Raw genomic sequence first — 20112 nt, 5'->3', positions numbered from 1 at the left:
AGATGTGTCACCAAAGCAATTATAAATCTTTGTCAGGTCCTCAAGGAATTCTTACTGATGGGGTCATTCTACTTGCAATTATGTTCTAGGCATGGTGCGTGACTAGGTGAAACCTACATGGGCGGATTATATGGAGGCCGTGTCAGAGTGCAACAAATGCGGAAGTGTATGGACAACACTAAGAGACGTCAAGTGCTTGATGTGAGCAATGACGATTAGAGAGCAAAAGAGAAATTGGAAAGAATGGACGCAAGCATTCAATTTGTTTCAATGTGCCTGTACCTTCATCAACTTGGCTTTCTCATTGGAAGAAAGCTTAGAGGCATCATGAGATGTAGCACGGTCTATAGCCTTATTCACAAGCTCCACCAAATTATAAGACTCCAAGATGGCAAGCATCATTACGTGCCATCTGCAGTAATTCTCCCCATCAAGCTTTTGATCTAAAGGAAGAGCTCACAACACGAGAACCTTATGGTCCACAATAGCCTAATACTCCACGTCAATTTTGATCAACATTTTAAATAGAATGACCTACACAAAAACAAGGGCAGCCCCCTCTAACACCGCGCATAGTGCCGGTGCCTGCTAGGGTTTCCTCCGCTTGTCCTCAAACAGTTTTACTCGCTAGAAGCGATGAAAACTCAGAATTTGCAGTAAAAGGCTCAAAATGCAGCCTTTCCTCCATGAACAGCAAGGACCTGCAAAAAACAGCAACTTCCCTCCTTCGTGCATAACTTGTTCACCACAACTTCCAAAGGTTGAGAACTCAAACTTTTCTTACGAAGAATCCTCCCAATCAGGTCTGCCCATAATCAATCAGCCCTTTTACGCTACTCTCATACCATGTCAGAGAGCAGCGAATGTGGAAGCGTATGGACAAGATTGAGAGACAATGAACCTAAGAGAAAGGGAGGGAGAAAAGAGATGGAAGAATGCAGAAATCTGCAGTCAATGAATGCTGAAATGAAGAGGGAAGATATACAAGGGCTATTGATGTATATCCTCAAGCTGGATCTCTCCCACCAACTTGCAATGATGAATTGAAGAGGGCAGGCTAATCTGGCCTATAAATAGCTAGCAGAAGAGAGGAGAAATATGGCAGGTCGGCCAGCCAAATCTAGCGGACTGCTGCTAGATTTGGCCGACCTGCCAAATCTGGCAAAATGCCACTATAAGTGGCTGACTGAGCAGCTGCAATAAATGCAAAAAATAGCCCGCCTGCATGGCACTGTCTTGCCTGCAAAACCTACCCAGATGCTGGCAACTACTGGAAATAGTGCCCAAACTGACACGAAAAATGCGTAATGCGCTATGTTAGTACCTCTGAGAGAACTGATTAGACCAATAGTAGCCTAAGAAATGCTAGTCCAAGGGATGGCTAATCTCTAACACACCGATATCACTGAGGAGGAGGTTGAGGAGGCATTGTCTCATTTGCCTCGCACGTAAAGCCCTGATTGAGACGGTTGCCTAATTAATTATTCTTGACATACATGGATCAGCTTAAGGACCCATTGGCCCATCTTTGTCAACAAGTTTGGCAGTAAATTTGCAAGCCCTCAGATTGGAAGATCCCAATGCTTCGTTGTTATCTAAGATTCCCTTGCCTCAAACTTTAAAGCATTGGAGGCCCATCTTTGTTATGGGATCCTTTAGCCTTATATGGAAATTTCTCCAAGATCATTGCAAATAGGCTGCAAAAAGTTTTTCCGCAGGTGATTTACCCATGATAGTATGGTTTCATCAAGGGACGCAACATCATGCACAATATTCTCAATGTACAATTGGAAATTGATTATGCAAAAGCCTCTAATCACTAGGTTGTGATGATTCAATTGGATATTGAGAAGGCATTTGATCATGTCAGCTGGTTGTTTCTACGACACTTAATGTCTGCCATGGGTTTTGGGCCTCAAATGGTATCTCTTATTGATACTATCAACACTGATGCAATGGCGTGTATTGCGCTTAATGGGAGAGTGACTAAGGAGATTGCTCATACTCGATTGCTTTGCCAAGGATGTATCTTGCTTGCTGCAGTGGCTCTCTCTCTCTCTCTCTCTCTCTCTCTCTCTCTCTCTCTCGGATGATCTGCAGCAAAGCATCAGCACCACATGAGATCGTTATAACTGAGTTTGTTGCATCCCTCATGACGATGAAGGCTCTTATTCAGAACATAGAATTCATATGCAAAGTACACAAAATGCATCTAGATAGACTACCTAGGAAAGCTTTTAAGGCCTCTTGACAACTAGCTCAGGAAAGGCATGAGACTTCATGGTATGCACACGTCCAACAATGGCTCGTAGGATATGGGATTGACATGTACTGCTTGATACTCCTATTTGTATCCCTACATGGGCATTATTTTGTCTTTTACATCAGCTTAGCTTCTTTTCATAGTATAGCATCGACCATCTTTTAGCATGTCGATGTCTAGTGCCAATCAACATTGTACATGGTTTTGTCTCGTAGCCTTTATTGGAGAATGCTGAATGGTGGCTTGTCCCTTGCTTCCAACCTCTCTAAAAGACATATTTCTATTGGCACATGTTTCTTTTGCACTACCAATGTGGAGTTTCCTGCCTCAAGTTTCTCTCCTATCCATTGGCCAAGAAGCTTGCCAAATATTTGGTGAAAAGTGATGGGACCTCTTATGCATCCCTCTAATTGGATATTTAGAAAGGAAAATTTTTCTTTTCTTGCACAACCATACATGAAGAATTCCATTTTCTTAGATTTTGGGGTTATTGGAAAAACCGGATCACATGTAATACTTTTTATTTGTGCTTCTTTGTGACTCTTGTACTTGTGCTTATGTGGTAATTAATATAATCACTCTTTATACCACACACTGTCCTTGCGAGAGAGAGAGAGAGAGAGAGAGAGAGAGAGAGAGAGAGAGAAAGAGAGAGGCCCTACTTCACACCACAAAGCTTGGGCACACACTCACATAGACATCCAAACACCTCTTGCCATAGTTAAACCTTCTCATACCTATCCACAACCTACATGCTCATAAACACATGCACACCCACTATGCAAACCAAACAAAACAATTAGCAAGCAAACATACAAATATACAAGAACCCTACCCCCAAGTTCAAAATGAAATACATAGACACGCACTCAACACACCAAACAAATGAACACAAACATGCACATCCCATATGACTTAGAAGCAAAAGGTTGAAGGGAAGGAGAGAAGGGTGCGAGGCAAGGTCAACATGTTAGCACAGGGGTTCAAAAACTCTAGGCATCACACACACACACACACACACACACACACTCTCTCTCTCTTTTTTTTTTTTCGTAAAAGGTAATTGTATTAATTACGAAGAAAGTACAAGATTACATGATTACACGAGTACAAGAGGCACGAGGGCCATAGGCCAACGTGCGGGAAATCCCCGGACTAGGGTACTAAAAAGTTACACCAATCGTGGCAAGGACCCAGAGGCAATTGCCAAATGCCAGGAATACAAATCCTCCCGAGGGAGCAAGTCAGAGTGCCTGATGAGATCTAGCTGCCAATGCAAGAGCCCTTTAAGCCTTGCAATATGTCGCGGTACATTAGAAGCCGAATCAAAGAGAAAAGCATTTCGGGTGGTCCAAATGTGCCAGCATCCCCAGTATCTGAAAAAATGGAATAAGATCTTCATATGTAACGGTGGTGGTGTGGGATACTTCGGGCGCACAAAAATCCAATCGAAGGGAGTCAGTGAAGACCCCACCACCGCGTGCCAGATTTGTGACAAGAGTGACCAGATATTCTTGGCAAGCGGGCAAGAAAGAAAACGATGTCGGGCCGATTCCGCCGAAGTGGTGCAGAAGAAGCAAGTGCCATTCGAGATTCGACGCTTGGAAAGGGCCGAGGCAAGAGGAAGACCACCAATCATTACCCGCCACAGAAAGACCTTGCATTTGAAAGGTGTCTTGTTCTGCCATCCCTCCATCAGCGTTGCCTGCCACCATGACAGTGATTTCCGCAGGCCCCAAACAGCATTAACTTTCACGCCCAACCATTGGTGATCTTTAATGAGAAGATGATATATCTGATTAGTAGAGGCATTTTCCAGACTCAACCGGCCTGCAAGGTCCCAGTCCTGCCAAGGGCGATCCATAGCCAGGGCAGGAAAGGGTTGCCTACCCTGAAGTTCCGAGGAAAGCTTCCCCCACAAATCACGGTATCCGCGCGGGATCCTGAAAAGTCTCCTAGTAGTCCGAAATGATGCAAGGACATTGCGAGTGGCAAGGGTAGCATCCGCAATCGAAGTCACACCCAAACGGGCCATGCGGTTAAATCTTGGTCTGAGCTGATGTTTATCTTCCCATGAAAGTAATGTGGATACCGCCAACAATTCCAGCTGAAAAGAATTTGTCTGCACGCGGTCCCCTACAGGATGCCAACGGGCCTTTTGGAGCACCACTTTCCAAGAGCCGACCAAATGCACTAACAAAGAGGAAGAGGGACTGGAGAAACGAGCGTCAGCATTAAGGACATGCCACCATGAGGCTCGAAGCTGTGTGTTACCCTGGCGGAGGCCGCTGTCCTCAAGAAAATAACGGGCTATGATGGTCCACGGGTGATGATCCACACACATGGCACGAAACAGAGACCAACGAAGAGCCAGCATATGAGTTTCTGCATCCAAAATAGCTCCACCACCCATGCGCTTAGGGGTACATGCATGTGACCATGAAATCCAGGAAATGCCTGCCTGCAGTGAATCTTTCTTCCATAGCATGAAACGAATGGGATGAGTAAGAGCCTTCAAAGTACTGGGCGTCCATGGCAGTAATGGCAGGAAATACGTCAGCATTGGTAGCATAATTGTCTGAGCCACCTTGAGGCGGACATGGAACGGCCAGGCTTGCGACTTCCAATACATAAACTTCACGGCCAGTTTGTGTGAAATCCACTCCAGCAGGGCCTTTGGCCGTACATCCACCCCCAATGGGTATCCAAGATGCCTGACAATCGCGCCACGAGAAACCACCTGGCCCTGCCAGCCTAATGACTCTAAATCAGGCTCCGTGCAACTGAGAATGGCTGACTTGAAGGCATTGATGCGAAGACCAGAAGCTTGACCAAAGAGCGTCCAAACATCTAATGCCTTGCGAATGTTATCCCTGTCCGCCTGCAAAATCATAAAGGAGTCATCAGCCAAGGATTGGCTAATGAAGTGCTGCCCCAAAGGAAGAGATAACCCTGCCAGCTGGGCAGAAGCCGCCATGGAGGATAACATGGAAAGGACCGGGTGAGTCGGCAAGGCAAAGAAGAGAGGACTCAAAGGGCAACCTTGTCTGAGCGAGCGTGCAAGGAGAAATGGCTCTGTGACCCCACCATTAAGCATAACTCTTGAAGAAGCCTCAGTACTAATGGTGTAGATCAATTGGGACATGCGGATCCCAAAGCCCATAGCAGACATAAGCTCTGCAAGGAAGGACCAGTCCACACAGTCAAACGCCTTTTCCAGGTCCAGTTGAATCAAGACCACTTGCTGATTGGAGTGCCTCGCATAATCAATAGCCATTTGCACATTCAAGATATTGTGCAAAATGTTGCGTCCCTTAATGAAACCATATTGGAGGGGGTGCACAAGAGCTGGAAGGTGCTTGTGAAGCCGATTTGCCAGCACTTTGGAAAAGATTTTATACAGCACGCCCATCAACGAAATTGGTCTCCAGTGTTGCAGCTTTGACGGCGAAGGGACCTTGGGGATCAGTTTGATGAGGCCTTGTTTCCATGAAGAAGGCATGACCCCTGTTTCCCAAACCTGCTGGAACATGACCACCAAAGGCTTTACCAACTGCGTGGCTGAGTGCTCAAAAAATTCATTAGTGAGACCATCCCAACCAGGACTTTTATCCTTAGACAGGTGCAACAACACATCCATAACCTCCTCTTCGCAAATATCCGCCTCCAAAGAGGCTTGCATATCAAGCGGAACCTGCTGGTGGACCAGCTGATAGAAGACCGAGCGGGCATGCGTAACCTGGCTAGACGGCAAGGATGAAGAACCAAAAAGATCCATAAAATAATTTCTGCACATATTGGTAATGGTCTGCGGATCAGTGACCATGCAACCTTCCGAGTCTTGAAGTCGAGTCATATTTTCGCGAGCCGAAGAAGCATGCAAGGCGCGAAAGAACTTATGAGACTGGCAGGCATTATCTTGCAATGTGTCAGTCAAGTTATGCAGCTTGGCCTGCTGATAAGATTTCAAGCTAAAGACTTGAATAAGATGGGCCAAACGCCGCTCCAGTGACAGCAGAAAATCATCATCTGGGGAATCCAAGAGCAAGGAACGGACCAAGGCCAATAAGTCCTCTACTGCAAGTCGACGGCGGCGACAAAGAGAGGCAGTGTGAATCCCATACTGCCGAGCAACCCGCTGCACATTAGAGAGCAGGCGTGCAAACGAAGCCAAGCCCTCAGAGGCGAAGTCCAATAAGAACCTCTCAATCAGTTGCTGCATATAATCCTGAAAAATTGGATGCTTCAAATAAGAGGAGTTGAAGCGTAAAGGGAGCTTATCCAAGAACTGCATAAAAGGTGCAACAGATTGTGCCCGCATCTCAAGCTGGAGGGGAAAATGATCCGACAACGCATATTGCTGCAAGACCTTCATCTCCAGCATCTCGGGAAGAAAATCATCCCCCTGCATGATATACATTCTGTCCAATCGCGACCAAGTGGTTGCATATTGCGCAGAATGAAAAGTAAAACCTGAAACAGAAGGGTGAAGCCACGACCAAAGATCTTGCTTAAGTATGTGCAAAGCAAAGGAGTTCCACACCCGGCTTTCTGGCGTATCCATTACCGAATGCCCTGAGGTGGACTGCGAAGAGTCAACACACATATTGAAATCTCCCATCAAAAACCCTCTGCGGCCAAGTGCCATGGAGCCCTGCAAAGTCAACCATAGATCCCGTCGGGATGTGGGATCATTGGGAGCATAAAGTCCCAGCAGCCATAAAATCTCACCTTCAAATAGGACTTCGATTACCAGAAAGCGGCCGTGCACATCATTTTTAACAAGAACAGGCTGGTATTTCTCATGAACAATCATCAGCACGCCCGAATAATGCTTAGCATGTGTCCCTGCATAAAACAGACGAAATCCACGACAATCCACAACCTTTCCTGCCTCACCATGACTTTTGTGCTCCACTGCACATAATACATCCCACTGATTTTCATGCAAGACAGACCACATGGTATGCTGCTTATGGCGAGAGCAAATGCCTCGCACGTTCCACGTGGCAATCTTCATATATTTTCAAACAAAGGAAGTCAGGAACGAGGCGCCTGTTGCCTCGATTGCATCTTTTCCGCGAGGGCATCCAGGACACCCTCATCCAGAAAATCCGCCAGTACTGCAAATGAATTCGGGCAACCTGCTTTAGAGGTAGAAGGGAAATCCACTACCTTGGGAGCAGGGCGGGGATAACGCCTATCCCAAGGAGTAATCACATTGCCTTTCGCATCAAACGCCAGCTTAGCAGGTGGGCCCTTGGGGCCCTCGGAATAGACTTTCCTTGAAGACGGATTGCGGGGGGCTGACGGGGCCATGGTACGCACAACCTGCTGTGGGGTGACCATGTCTTTCTTGCGCGTGTACGTGCGCACGGAATCCGGGGAAACATGAGGCCCAGGATCTGCCAGGCCTGCGTCCAACTTTTTACCTTTTTTTTGTCGTGCCTCAATCCAATCAGAGCTAGGAGAATCCGAAGCTCGAACCTGTTGTTTACCTTTTTCCATGACAGTAGGGGGCTGAAGGGTCTCCTGTGTCTGGGCATCAAGCACCATGTCATCCTTGGGCTGCAGAACCTGCGCCTCCTCAGAAGACAGTTGCCGTTCCGGGCATTCAGCTACAAAATGCCCTAATTTACCACATGAAAAGCAGTGTCCGGCAAAATTGCCCCATTTCAGGCGAAAATGCAAAGGATGCATGCCAGCGCAATTGAGGCGAAGCCACGCAGGCCTTTTCCTGGCCGTATCCCATAACATGCATAGACGGTTTTGGTTCATAGCCCTGAGGCTGGGGGGAACCAGCACTGTGCCCACAACCGCCATCGCGTCTTTCAACAATGGCCAATATACCACTGGACAATTTTCCACTTCCACCCACACCGGGCATTCGCGTTGAAGCAGACGCTGGAAGTCAGCCATAGGGCGCCATGGTACCACATGGACCAAGCGGCGGTCAAAGAATAGTGCAACTTGGACAGTAGCTCAGCTCGATGCGATTCAGATTTCAACAACACCTCATAAAAGCCACGAGGGCCAAGGAAGATCTCCTCAACATACTCCCCTTGCAATAAGTGGTGCATCCACTGGCGAATATGTGAGAGCACTGGGATCCTGCCGGTGAAAAAAAGTATAACTGCACGGTCATAGAAGACCGAGAAGGACCGCAAGACTGATTTTGGGTCCACTGTCGCTTCCAGCACATCATCCGCAGCCGCAGCAGAGAAAGTTTCATTATTATGCTGGACATAATCGCCAAGCAGAGTATTGGCAAAGTCCAGCAAATGCTCCCAGTCTATTTCCTGCGAATCCACAGGTTCGGAGGCAACCTGCGCATAGGAACGGTCCTGAGGACCCATTGGCTCGTCTGAAGTGTGCTTAGAGCGTTTGCCTGCCGGCGGCAGTTCAGAACCCGGAGGCGGCTCCTCCGTGCATGGCACCATATCCTCCGGCTCCTCGGTATCGGAATCAGGGCCAAGGGCTGCCACCGTCCGGTCGAGAAAATCCATATCCAGGCCAGCCATACCGCTGTCTTCTCTCTTTCGCTCGCTCCCTCACTGCAGCAGTAGGATGCACTGTCTACAGTCTCTGCTCTTCAATAATCTGCTGCCTCCTCGGCACAAATCTGTCCTTGTAAAATGTCTATCTGCCTGTCCCTTCCTCTCTCTCTCTCTCTCTCTCGCTCTCTGTCTCTCTCTCTTGCTCGCTCCGCAAGTCCCGCAGACCGGCACAATCAGGGAACCACCTGGCCGCAGCAACAGGACTGCAACGGGGCACCTGTGCAGAACAGGACAGACGCGCGCCGGTGAACCCCTGACGAATAGGGCGTGTGAAGGCAGGCGAGCAGCTGTGAAGTGCGGGTGTCGTCGGCGGGTGGGTCTTCAGGCAGGTCGTCAGGCGGCGCGCAGGTCGTCAGGTCGTCAGGCGGCGCGCAGGTCGTCAGGCATCAGGCAGGTCGTCAGGCGGCGCGCAGGCAGGTCTGCTCTCTCTCTCTCTCTCTCTCTCTCTCTCTCTCTCTCTCTCTCTCTCTCTCTCTCTCTCTCTCTCTCTCTCTCTCTCTCTCTCTCTCTCTCGCGCTCTCATTCCTTCTGCACGCTGGGCCGAACAGGACTCGCGCAGCCCTGAGGGAAGGTCTCAGGTTGCTGCGCACAGGGCAAGGAAGCGCGCCCGCTGTACAGGGCAAGTCGCCAGGGCCAGGCCTCGATGTTCAGCCGTCGCTCACCAGACGTCGATGTTCCGCCATCGTTTTCTCTCTCTCTCTCTCTCTCTCTCACTCTCTCTCTCTCTCTCTCTCTCTCACTCTCTCTCTCTCTCTCTCTCTCTCTCTCTCTCTCTCTCTCTCTCTCTCAGTGGCCCACACACACTCTCTCTCTCTCTCTCTCTCTCTCTCTCCCGACATGTATTTTTAATGCTTAGCTTCGGTATTATTAAGTTGTGCACATGTGAGGTACATGTGAAATGCAAGTTAGTAAAGTGAAAGTGAGACCTTAGTAACCCTAGTGATTAGTGAGTGACATTAGCAAAAGTTCTAATAAGTTATGTATGACAAGAACTAGGTGGTATCCGCTGTCAAAACTTGGTCTAAAACATTAAATTAGCCATTAGTGTTAGTGGTGGTGACAATAGGGAATTGACATTAATTAATTAATTAATGTCAATTCAATGCTAATGAGTGCTCAAGCTCACTTGGGTAATAAATTGGCTTGGCCAATTTAATTGTTGGCCAATCAAATCATTTTTCACAATGAAAAATAACTATTAAATTAATCTTTAAAATTAATATTTTTGAAAATAATTAGTAAAGTTGAATAATGCTAGAAATAGTTTTGGAAGGTTGGCACTTGGCAAAACTTGCCTCGACAAGCGGGAAAAACTTTTCTGAGGTTAGAAAGGAGAGAGAGAGAGAGAAAAAGAGAGAGAGAGAGAGGGTCATTCCAATGTTGTGCAAGATGTGTGTGTGTGTGTGTGTGTGTGTGTGTGTGTGTGTGTGTGTGTGTGTGTGAGAGAGAGAGAGAGAGAGAGATGAAATGATATATTAATGTCTACAAAAGGCCAAAATGACCTATGAGACCATGAGTTACAATCATGTATATGATGGTACAACTGTCTCGACAAAACATGTATGTAGCACAAAGCAAAATAAGAAAGGAAAGTAACTATGGCTATGTGTAAAACATAGAGCTCTATCTGGTAACTATGAGCTCCAAATGGTATAATCTCATGTGGGTATGGAGGACCTAGCTCTAGCCCGAGCAATAATCGCCTGTATCCGCCTATGAAGGTGTCGTCAATGTTTGTCTCGAGGCCTAGGACATCTAGATCGGCTAAGCTAAACGGCTTGACCAATTAGTACTCCTTGTCTATGTGTGGACTGTGGTGGTGAGACAGGCTCTCATGTGGACTGTGGCTGTAACTGTATTGAAGTCTTCTGAGTCTCCTTTGCAAAGAAGTCTGTGAGTTGCCTTTGTGAAGGGCCTCAATGTTCTAGAGCAGTTGTACTCCTGAGGTGCATGTCACAAAGCCGGCGTATCTCAAGAAGAAAGAGACCAAGGCGTCACTGATCGGTAAAATCCATGACTCTGGATAGTGGTCCAAATCCATCTCTAAAGAGACAATGGAAACGACCACAGACCTCATAATACACTGGGCAATGGCAGATATAATGCTTCTTTGTCTCTGGCTCTAATTGGCATATCTGGCATATACGCTCCTCTAGTGGTATGGATCTATATTTGTCAGTCTCAATCTCTAGTTGATGTAAGGAGGTGCACAACTGGCCAATAGTACATTTGATCCCATGGGAAAGGTGGGTGTCCATGTATCTCAAGCGAACAATAAATCCATCATCTGTAGTATGAAGAAAATGCTCGCGGTAGAAAGCCATCTTTGTTCCTAGCTCCTGCCCTGGCATCAACCATGTCCGCCTGATATCCAACTGGGTAAGATCCATCCTGATAATCTTGCAGATCTCTAACTTGCTCAGATCAAGAGATGGTGCATTAAGGGAGTACTGGAAGAAGGGGTAACTTGTCCATGCTAAAGCCATGCAGCTCAAACCAGGCCGACATCTGTGCATACCAACATGAAGTATCACCCTCTTGGCAAGCTGCCGAGAGGACTCAAGGGCCAATGGTGCATATCTGTGTTTGGGTAAGTCCCATAGGCTATGTATGTATGCAACCGATCGGGTGAGGGCCTCTACCACAATCAGTGTAGCTGCTAACTTCGGCTTTGATGATCTCATGTGGCATTGAGACCCTACATCCGATCATCCTGGATATCATGGATACTAGGGGTTTCTCCATCGACCTCCATCCGTCATAAGTCAACATGATCTGCTACGGTGGTCAAGATTGGGCCCCCATATCTATACTCCATAAAGTAGTGTGGATATGACCAGTGTATCGAAGAGCCATAGCTTGGTGCGGGGTTCTTGAAATTGCACCTGTGAGCACATCCTCTCCAAACCACCTAGTGCAATGTATTTGCGAATCAGTCTAGTGTTTGCTGCCTCTCCCATAGAAAAGGTGGGACCTGTGAATAAGACTCCCAAGTATGTATAAGAATCCACATACTCCAGCTCCTCAGATCCATATGTGAATTTAGGTGCTAATCTCCTGACCCATTGTGGTGTAGTATTAAATACCATCACCTTGGTTTTACCAAGGTTCACTGAAAGCCCACTGTCCAAAGTATAGGAGTGTAGTGCATCCAAGTGTCTCTGAGAGAGAGAGAGAGAGAGAGAGAGAGAGAGAGAGAGAGAGAAGGCTAGAGAGAGAGAGAGAAGGCTAGAGAGAGAGAGAAAGTCGAGAGAGATGACGATGGAAGAACGGTGCTGTTGTGCTCTGTGTGCAGCCCGTGTGGAGACGAGCACTGCCTGATTGCCCTGATTTAGGGCATGTTTTCAGCGTACAGGGCCTTGCAGCCCTGCGTGTGCTGCCTGCCCTTCCAGGTATGTGGCTTTTGCTGTTGCGGGACCTCCAGATTTGCTACGACCCTACTGTGAATCTGCAATCATAACTTTGCTGAAGGGAGACAAATCGACTACACCAGATGACCTTGTAGACTGTTGATTGTCTTCTGTGCTAGTCGAACAAATGTACATCAGCAGGGAAATGAATAATTGATTGGACAGAGAGAGAGAGAGAGAGAGAGAGAGCACACAGGATTTACGAAAAAAAAAAGAGAGAGCACACAGGAATCAGACAGACAGACAGATATTAACAATGACAGATCTGTGCCCTGGCAGACAATAGATTATAGACGTGCAGAAACTGCACATGGTACATCCTCCTCCTGCGTGTGCAACCTGCCCCTATGCATAGACAAAGAGAGCAGAGCCGCCCCTGTAGAGAGAAAGAGAGAGAATAGAGATAATATTTACTTCTTAATACAATTATCTTCACGAAAAAAAAGAGAGAATAGAGATTCTGCATAGCACTCAATGGTTGAGCTTTGATATTGGGAATATGCAGGCAGCAAATGGTATTGATGTGGCTTTTCTTGACCAACATACTGGGCCTGGGGATGAGAAAGATTCGGTGGAGTCGGATGGCGACTCTTTGGCTGAGGATTCTAGGCAATTGATGGAAGGGGATGAGATGGGAAAAAGCCATAAGATGATGCTTGATGAACTGGTTTTATGTGCTTCGAATTTGCCTCAGCAAGATGTTCCCATTTCTTGCTCACACAATGATGTGTCTTTTCAGTTTTTATTCTACCATTGCCAACAATCTTATGTCAGCTTATGTTCATGCCAATGAGGGTAAAGTGAGCTCTTTACCGGAAGGGGATCATGCGGTTGCTATTATGGGAACTGACCTTGTTTTACAGCAGATTGCTGCCTTTCATGAGAGGGTAGCCATCTTTTATTTTACAGGAGGACTCCTTTGATTTCTAGGATTCGTGCTTGGATGCACTTCATGCTTGTCAGTGTTGATGTGTGTCAAGATGATATTTCAGGGCAAGTGCAAGCCCCTCTCGTTGAAGAGATTTATGGTAGATTGAAGGGGTATTTTGAAGTCCTTTTTTCTACCCCGGATGTGCGTGCTCACATTATACAACATATTCCTTTGTTCATGGATGGTCAATCAGTACATACAGTCCCATGGAGGCCTATGGTTGAGTTTCAGGAGGTGCTTAGGCAAGCATGCCCAATTTGGGTGGAAGTGGTTAATTTTCTTGCACATCTTTGGCAACTTCTTCCTTTGGTTTTGAGAACCCTTGGCGAGGTATTGGTGGAGCCCTGTTTGGCCTCCCGCAATAGGAATAGGGCTTGTATGCTTTGGGACACAGGGAAAACTCAGCCAATCAAAATTTGTATTGAGGTCCGTGCGTTACAAACGTTGGTTTTTGAGATTAAATGGGGCACATTTGCTGGACACTACTTTTGATGTGGCCAATTGGGCCATTTTATTTCCGAATGTGATAGAAGCCTTGAGGTATTGCATAGTTCTTTGGATCCTGACATGGATATGGATGAGCATGATCCCCAGCGGATGACTCAGCCAGCAAGATGTTACTCTTGTGACTCTTGCCTTGCATGGACATGAAGATGGTAATAAGGATGTTTCCCAAGTTGGTATTGAGTGTGCATCACATTCGGTTGGTCAGAATCTGCCTCCTCACCATGATTCTTGGGTCACTATGATTAGACATAATGCTAGACAAGAATCTTGTTTAACTCTTGCTCACCCACCTCCTCATCCTATTACTCAGACTTTTCATCGCAGAAATAGGGGTTTTTATACAAAACCTCAATCTTTGTGTGTGCCTACAGCTGGTCTGAATGATTAAAGTGCTTCTGATTCTGCTTTGCACTTTGACGCACGTAGGAGGCTCTTTGCCTCCTCAACATGTTTTCCGTTCTTAGCAACAACAGTTTCCTTCTCAGGTTTCGATTGGTAGTTTGAAAAGAACGGATCTTGTAGATGTGATCTGTAGTGAGATAGAGAGATTTCAAGCTGCTAAAGCTACGGATGCTAAAGGCAAAGGGAAAGTGGTGATTCAATAGTTTTCTCTCTTGTGGTTTATCACGAGACTTGCTTTATGCAATGTTAAATGCATTTCTTTAGGTAGTAAGCAGTATTTGTTGTGGAAAATTGGGTTAGCTGGTAATTGGGATGCATTTTGTGTTGTGGAGCACAAGCAATATGCTTTGATAAGTTCTTATGTATACAAGGACTATACAGTGTTTTTTAGTGGTCACGTTCCACATAAATCTGGAGTTATGTTGGCAGTTAGATCTCCCTTGCAACCATCCTTGGTTTCTCAGGACCCTCACGGCAGATTTTTGATGCTGGAAATCATATATGAGGGTGAGGTTTTGTGGCTGGTGGGCATATGTATGCTCCTTCTATTGCTTGGGAATACCGTCAGCTTTGGAATGACTTCCACTCCCTTTCCATGGCTCATCCAGGTTTTCTTATGGGTGATTTTAATGCATATGTATTTGCAGATTAGGTGACTTCATTGCACTCAGTCATAGATGGTCCTAAGCGGCAAGATTGGGATGCACTCGCAACTGTGTCTTTGAAACAAGACATGTGGTCTTGGATGCATCCTTCATAGTCTGGATATACTTATTATTCTCTTCACCATCCAAACACCAAGGCCAAAGACTTGATAGGATCTACATTTGTCAAGTGATTCTTTTCTTCTTGCAGTGATTGATATCTGGGTGGAGCGACAACATGTCTTGTCAGATCACTATCCGTTGGTTTTGATTTGACTCATAGGCTAGTTCATGCCTTTAAGGCCATGCTTGCTCGTTTGCATCGACGTTTCAATCAACCTTTTTTGTTGCAAAATCAGTTTTTGGACTCTATCCAACAATTCATTGCTTCTTTTAGCTTGAGGATCCTATCTGGAGGGATGGAAGCATGGGTTGTTTTTAGGGATAATGCATGTGCATTGTCCTGTCAATATGGTATTTAACATGCTTATTCTTTTCGAGCTGAATTGTAGCATTTGCAAACTTTGTTGGGCCACTCGTTGTCTCTATATCAGTCAGGGGATACTACTGATGACTTGCTTACATGCATTGAATGGTTGAAACGTAGAGTTCAATCTCTTCAAGAGCAAGAATATGCTAAATACAAATTGTTGGCCCAAGCAAAAGCTTTGCATGATAATAATTGTCAATCTCATTAGTTCTTTGCTTGTTTGTGTCAAAAATACGCTCGAGAAAATATTGTGCTTTTGTTGGATGAGTAAGGTGTTATGGTTACTAAACTTGCTTCCATCATTCAAATGTGCATTGACTATTATAAATCCTTATTGGGTCCACAAGAGATTCTTTCTGACATATGAAAAACTTATGTTCGAGATGGTTTCCCATGCTTACCTTGTCTAGCTTGCTTTCTACATTTCATTTTTTGCCTTTCCATATACTCACCATAGTTGCTTCACACACTTAGCCCTTTTTCTTCATCATCGACACCAATTGTAGTAGGGATAGTGTTGTCTGTTTTGTGAAGGTCTTAGAACTGATCATCCCCATTTCCCTTTGGGACACTGCCACTCAATCGACCAAAAACTTTTTTGAAAACCCTTACTTTATGCTAAATCTTTTGAAAAACAAAACAAAGCTCTTTATCTTAAAAAAAGTCAATTGTGTTTCCATTTGGCTTTGCAAGACTTAGTAGGTCACACGGCAGCCGATGAGCACCCTTTGTTCAATGCTTTGTCCTCTTTGGGGTGAAAACTTGGGTCTCCTTTGGTAAGACAACCATTGTCTATATAGTCTCGGTACGTTACTAGGCAGCTAATGTGCACCCTTTGCCCATGGTAAAGGGTGTTTTCAATCCCTTTCTACTTCCGATTTGGACTTGAGAGGGGGTATTGAGCTATATTATGATTAGCTTTCATTAAACAGCCCCAAAACTCACATTAGGTAAGGAATTTTAACCATTTCTTTTAAACCACAATCGGTTCAAGAGAGTTTCAATGTTCCACATGTAAACCCTAATTTGAGAGGCCCACACTTTCTATAAATAGATAGCATGCACTCAATTCAATGTCATTTAAACAAGTTTCAGGTGCTAGAGCTTTGCTGCCCACACCTTGTTTGCAGAGGACATCTCAACTGACGCTGATTGACATTGTCTACACCCATTTCGCATCTATTTCGAGCCTTGACCACATTGTTTACACTATGTGCTATTGCTAGCGGCTATCGCTTGCCTCTAGAAGGCTACATTTGCAGTTGGTGACCTAATCTGAGTTGCATTTATTGCATCCACACCTGCCCCAGCAACTAGTGACACTTCCCATAGGCTGCATTCACTCCAAAAGGCTGCATTTTGATTATTTCAGCCGTTGCCCACATCACATCGCTACATTTTGGCCTTCTTGGAACCGCCCAACATGTTGCTTACACTCGTGGTTGCATTTGCAGATTTTCTCTATTCTCTACTTGTTTGACACTAATCCATATACCACACTGCTGTATTTTTGTTACCAAACATCTTCGAAGGTTGTCTTGCTGTGTTTCAAGTTCTATCAAAGTACAACACTCTCTCCAGCTCATTATATTCATTCATTGCATAGTGTGTTTGCTGCATGAGCATTCTATTATTCAAATTCATTCATTCCATATTATTCATAGCATTTATTGTCTTTGAGTTACCCTAACCCTAACAATGTTCTATTATCAATATATGCCGTGTTGTACAATCATACTTGTGTTTTTTGCATTAGGGCATTTCTTCAGAGTTGCATGCATTTTGCCTTGAGATGTGCTGCTAAGGCTTTGCAGGTTGTTATGTCTTACGAGACTTGCAATGGCAAGAAGCCCACTAGAGCTCACTTGCTCATTTTTGGTTTTTAAGGTTACAAGATAAGCCTTTATTGGATATACTAAATAAGATAAAGGTTGCAATTTATAACATCGACAACCTAAAATGATCTTGGTATATCAAGATGTGGTGTTTGTGTAGATTGTTGTGCAATTCCTACTTTCTTATACTGAATAAACAAATGTAAGCTTACAAGACATTTACGATACTTTGTTACCTTTGTTTATGGTCAATCACCATATGTAGAGACTCGTGATGCTAATTTGGAGGCAAGTAATCAGACTATGAAGATTCAAAATTAATCATTCAACAAATCAGCCTACTGGGGATGTAAATGTGTATGACATGGAAGAGGATATGTCATGAGAACATGTAATTTTGAAACCTCACTTAACATGTGGATTAATTTTTAATCACATGATTAAGTAAATGATGCACATGTGAGGTGCAACTGGCGTTAAAGTAAATTTACGAGCCCGGGATCTGAAGAAATCACGGGATGTCGAAGGCAAAAGTTGCTATAAGTTATGCTGCACAAGTACTTGGTGGTATCTGGTGCCAGTTGTTGGCCTAGGTCATCCATTTGGCCATAAGTGTCAGTTGGTGACACTAGAGACGTGAAGTTTAATGGTACATAACGTCAATCTGATGGTCAAATATAACGCAGAGACACTCGGGAACGGAAGTTGTCTAGCCAATTTAATTATTGGCCAGTTAGATTATTTTTCACGAGACCCAAATAATTATTAGATTAATTTTTAATATTTTAAGGCCGAAAATTAATATTTAACTGTGGAAAATGCTAGAAAAACCATTTGGGAAGGCTGTCACTTGTAAAAAGTGCCATGCAAGACTGAAAACGTCTTTAGAGGCTGAAGAGAGACATTTCTATAAATTCAGTCTACAAGAGAGAGGAAGGGAAGGCTACTAGTCTGATTTGCAACCATTGGAAGACCTTTTGAGGCAGCCACAGGCAAAAGAAGACTAATCAACAACAAGAGACAACATCTACAGGCTGTTGAGGTAGGGCAGCAGCAATAAATGACTGATTTTCTTCAATCCTTTGCATCTACATGTTGTTGTGGCAGGGCAACAACTGCACTTGACTGATTTTCAGTCATTCTTTGCGACAAAACTCTGAATTTTCTCTCTCTACAGCTTTACCTCTCATCTCCCAACCATTTCATAGTTGTGCTCCGAAGATCTCAGTATTTGGACCCTTTGAGACTGAGAAATTGCAAATTTCTCTGCTGTAAACCCTAATCTATAGTAGAAATTAGAGTTTAGCAATAGCTTTGGGAAGCGTGCCAAAAATTGGAAGCTCCAAGACTTGGATTCAAAAAGTTGAAGGTAAATTTCAGCTGAATTCAGGTGGAGGACTAGCCAACCATTGAATTTGGGGCATTTCCACTGTCTATGAAGTGGGTGAAGGCCAATTGAGTGCTCGAATCAAGGGGCAAAATAGATTGAAGACTTGTTGGTCACTTTGGACAGCAAGGGGAGTTGAAATACCGAAAGGGATTGGAAGAATCCCATTGTAAATCAACTTTTTCTTCAATAAAGCTAAAGAAATACCAGAAGGGGCGCCAATTTTGGGGCCAATCAGGTGTGCATTGTCCAAGATCAGTAGGTAAATTTGTATTTTCAGATTTGCATTTATTGTTTGTTGCTCTAATTAAGTTGTAATCAGGGACTTACCACCCATCCACGGAAGGAAGGCTGGTTTTAGGGTACCTATTCAAGAGTCAAGAAGTATGCACATTCAAAATCACCCCACCAATCTGCCTACTAACGATGTAGATATACAAGATGTGGATGATGAGGAGAGAACAGCTATTGAAGAGCCAAGAAATATGCCAAAGTAGCTAGTACAAACTCAATGTGATGGCAAATTGGCTATTCCTCTGTTTAGTCACACTTGTTTCAACTCTGAGCATGCATGACTATTATACATTTGTTGTTTCTAGTATGTGATGAGAAAGAACTTGTTCTATCTCTTGAGGCACAAAGTTACAGAATTAAGACAGCTGCAATACAAGTAGTGTATGATGCAATACTAAAAAACGACACATGCTATTTTACAGATTTGTCTCCTGGGAAAACAAAAGGCAATCGCAACCCAAACCCTAGATCCAACAATAGCTCCCATGTGGCATTTTCATTGTGACTATCAACAAAATTTTCATCCTCATGTGTCTTCAATACATAACAGCTCCCCATTGCCCTTTGTAGTCAGCAATGCTCAAGATGGCTCCTCATTGCACACTCAAGTCACCAATGCTTGAGATGGATGGCAGTTGAAAGTTCCCACTCTAATTCTGCCAGGACGTTTCCCATGTAGCATTTTCATGAATGCTGTCTCACTGTGACTACCAACAAATTTTCATCCTCATGTGCCTTCAATACATAACAGCTCCTCATTGCCCTTCGTAGCTAGCAATGCTCAAGATGGCTCCTCATTGCACACTGAAGTCACTAATGCTTAACTCATGATCAACAAAACCTTGAGATGGAAGGCAGTTCCCACTCTAATTCTGCCAGGAAGGCTAGCGGGCTGTTTGCTGTCCTGCAATGTTTCGCACAATGATCTAGGCATGTCATCAGCCTCTCTTGTTCAGCCTAATCCAGTGGAGGCAAAATCAGGTTACAGATAAGCTTGACTATGCTGCTGCATTTCAGCATGAGATTGAGCTACAGCAGGCCTAATAGACTGGGAACTGATTGAAATAAGGGCATCAATTAATCAAACATGATGAGCCCATTGAAAGATTGCTTAGAAAGGAAGACAAGACTATGTAGTTTGGGAATCGGAAAAACACCAAAACACCCTAAACTTAACTTGTTAAGCCTAAGAGAAGTAGAATAAGCACCTTCAGATGAGATTTACCAGCTTTGTGTGTGCAAAACACTAGGATTCTAATCTCAGCTTGTCTTAATCCTTACCATGTCTTACACCTTAAATATAAATAAGACATACTTTTCTATGCTATTCTGCTTGTCATTATCATTAACAATCTACTAAGGTGCTTCGAGCATTTTACAGGGAGAAGACTA

The 20112-nt window shown here is 44.7% G+C and overlaps 1 protein-coding gene across 1 annotated transcript in view; it reads right to left on the bottom strand.

Annotated features, from left to right (window-relative positions):
• The window catches only part of LOC148034639 (peptidyl-tRNA hydrolase, mitochondrial-like), a 116986-nt gene that overhangs the window by 18033 nt on the left and 78841 nt on the right, over positions 1 to 20112 (bottom strand). The gene's annotated exons all lie outside the window — the stretch shown is intronic.

This window comes from Lygodium microphyllum, chromosome 6 (assembly GCF_053477565.2).
Source record: "Lygodium microphyllum isolate KBCC chromosome 6, Lygodium_microphyllum_v1.1.10, whole genome shotgun sequence".
NCBI lineage: Eukaryota > Viridiplantae > Streptophyta > Polypodiopsida > Schizaeales > Lygodiaceae > Lygodium > Lygodium microphyllum.
This window is presented reverse-complemented; position numbering and strand designations above follow the sequence as displayed.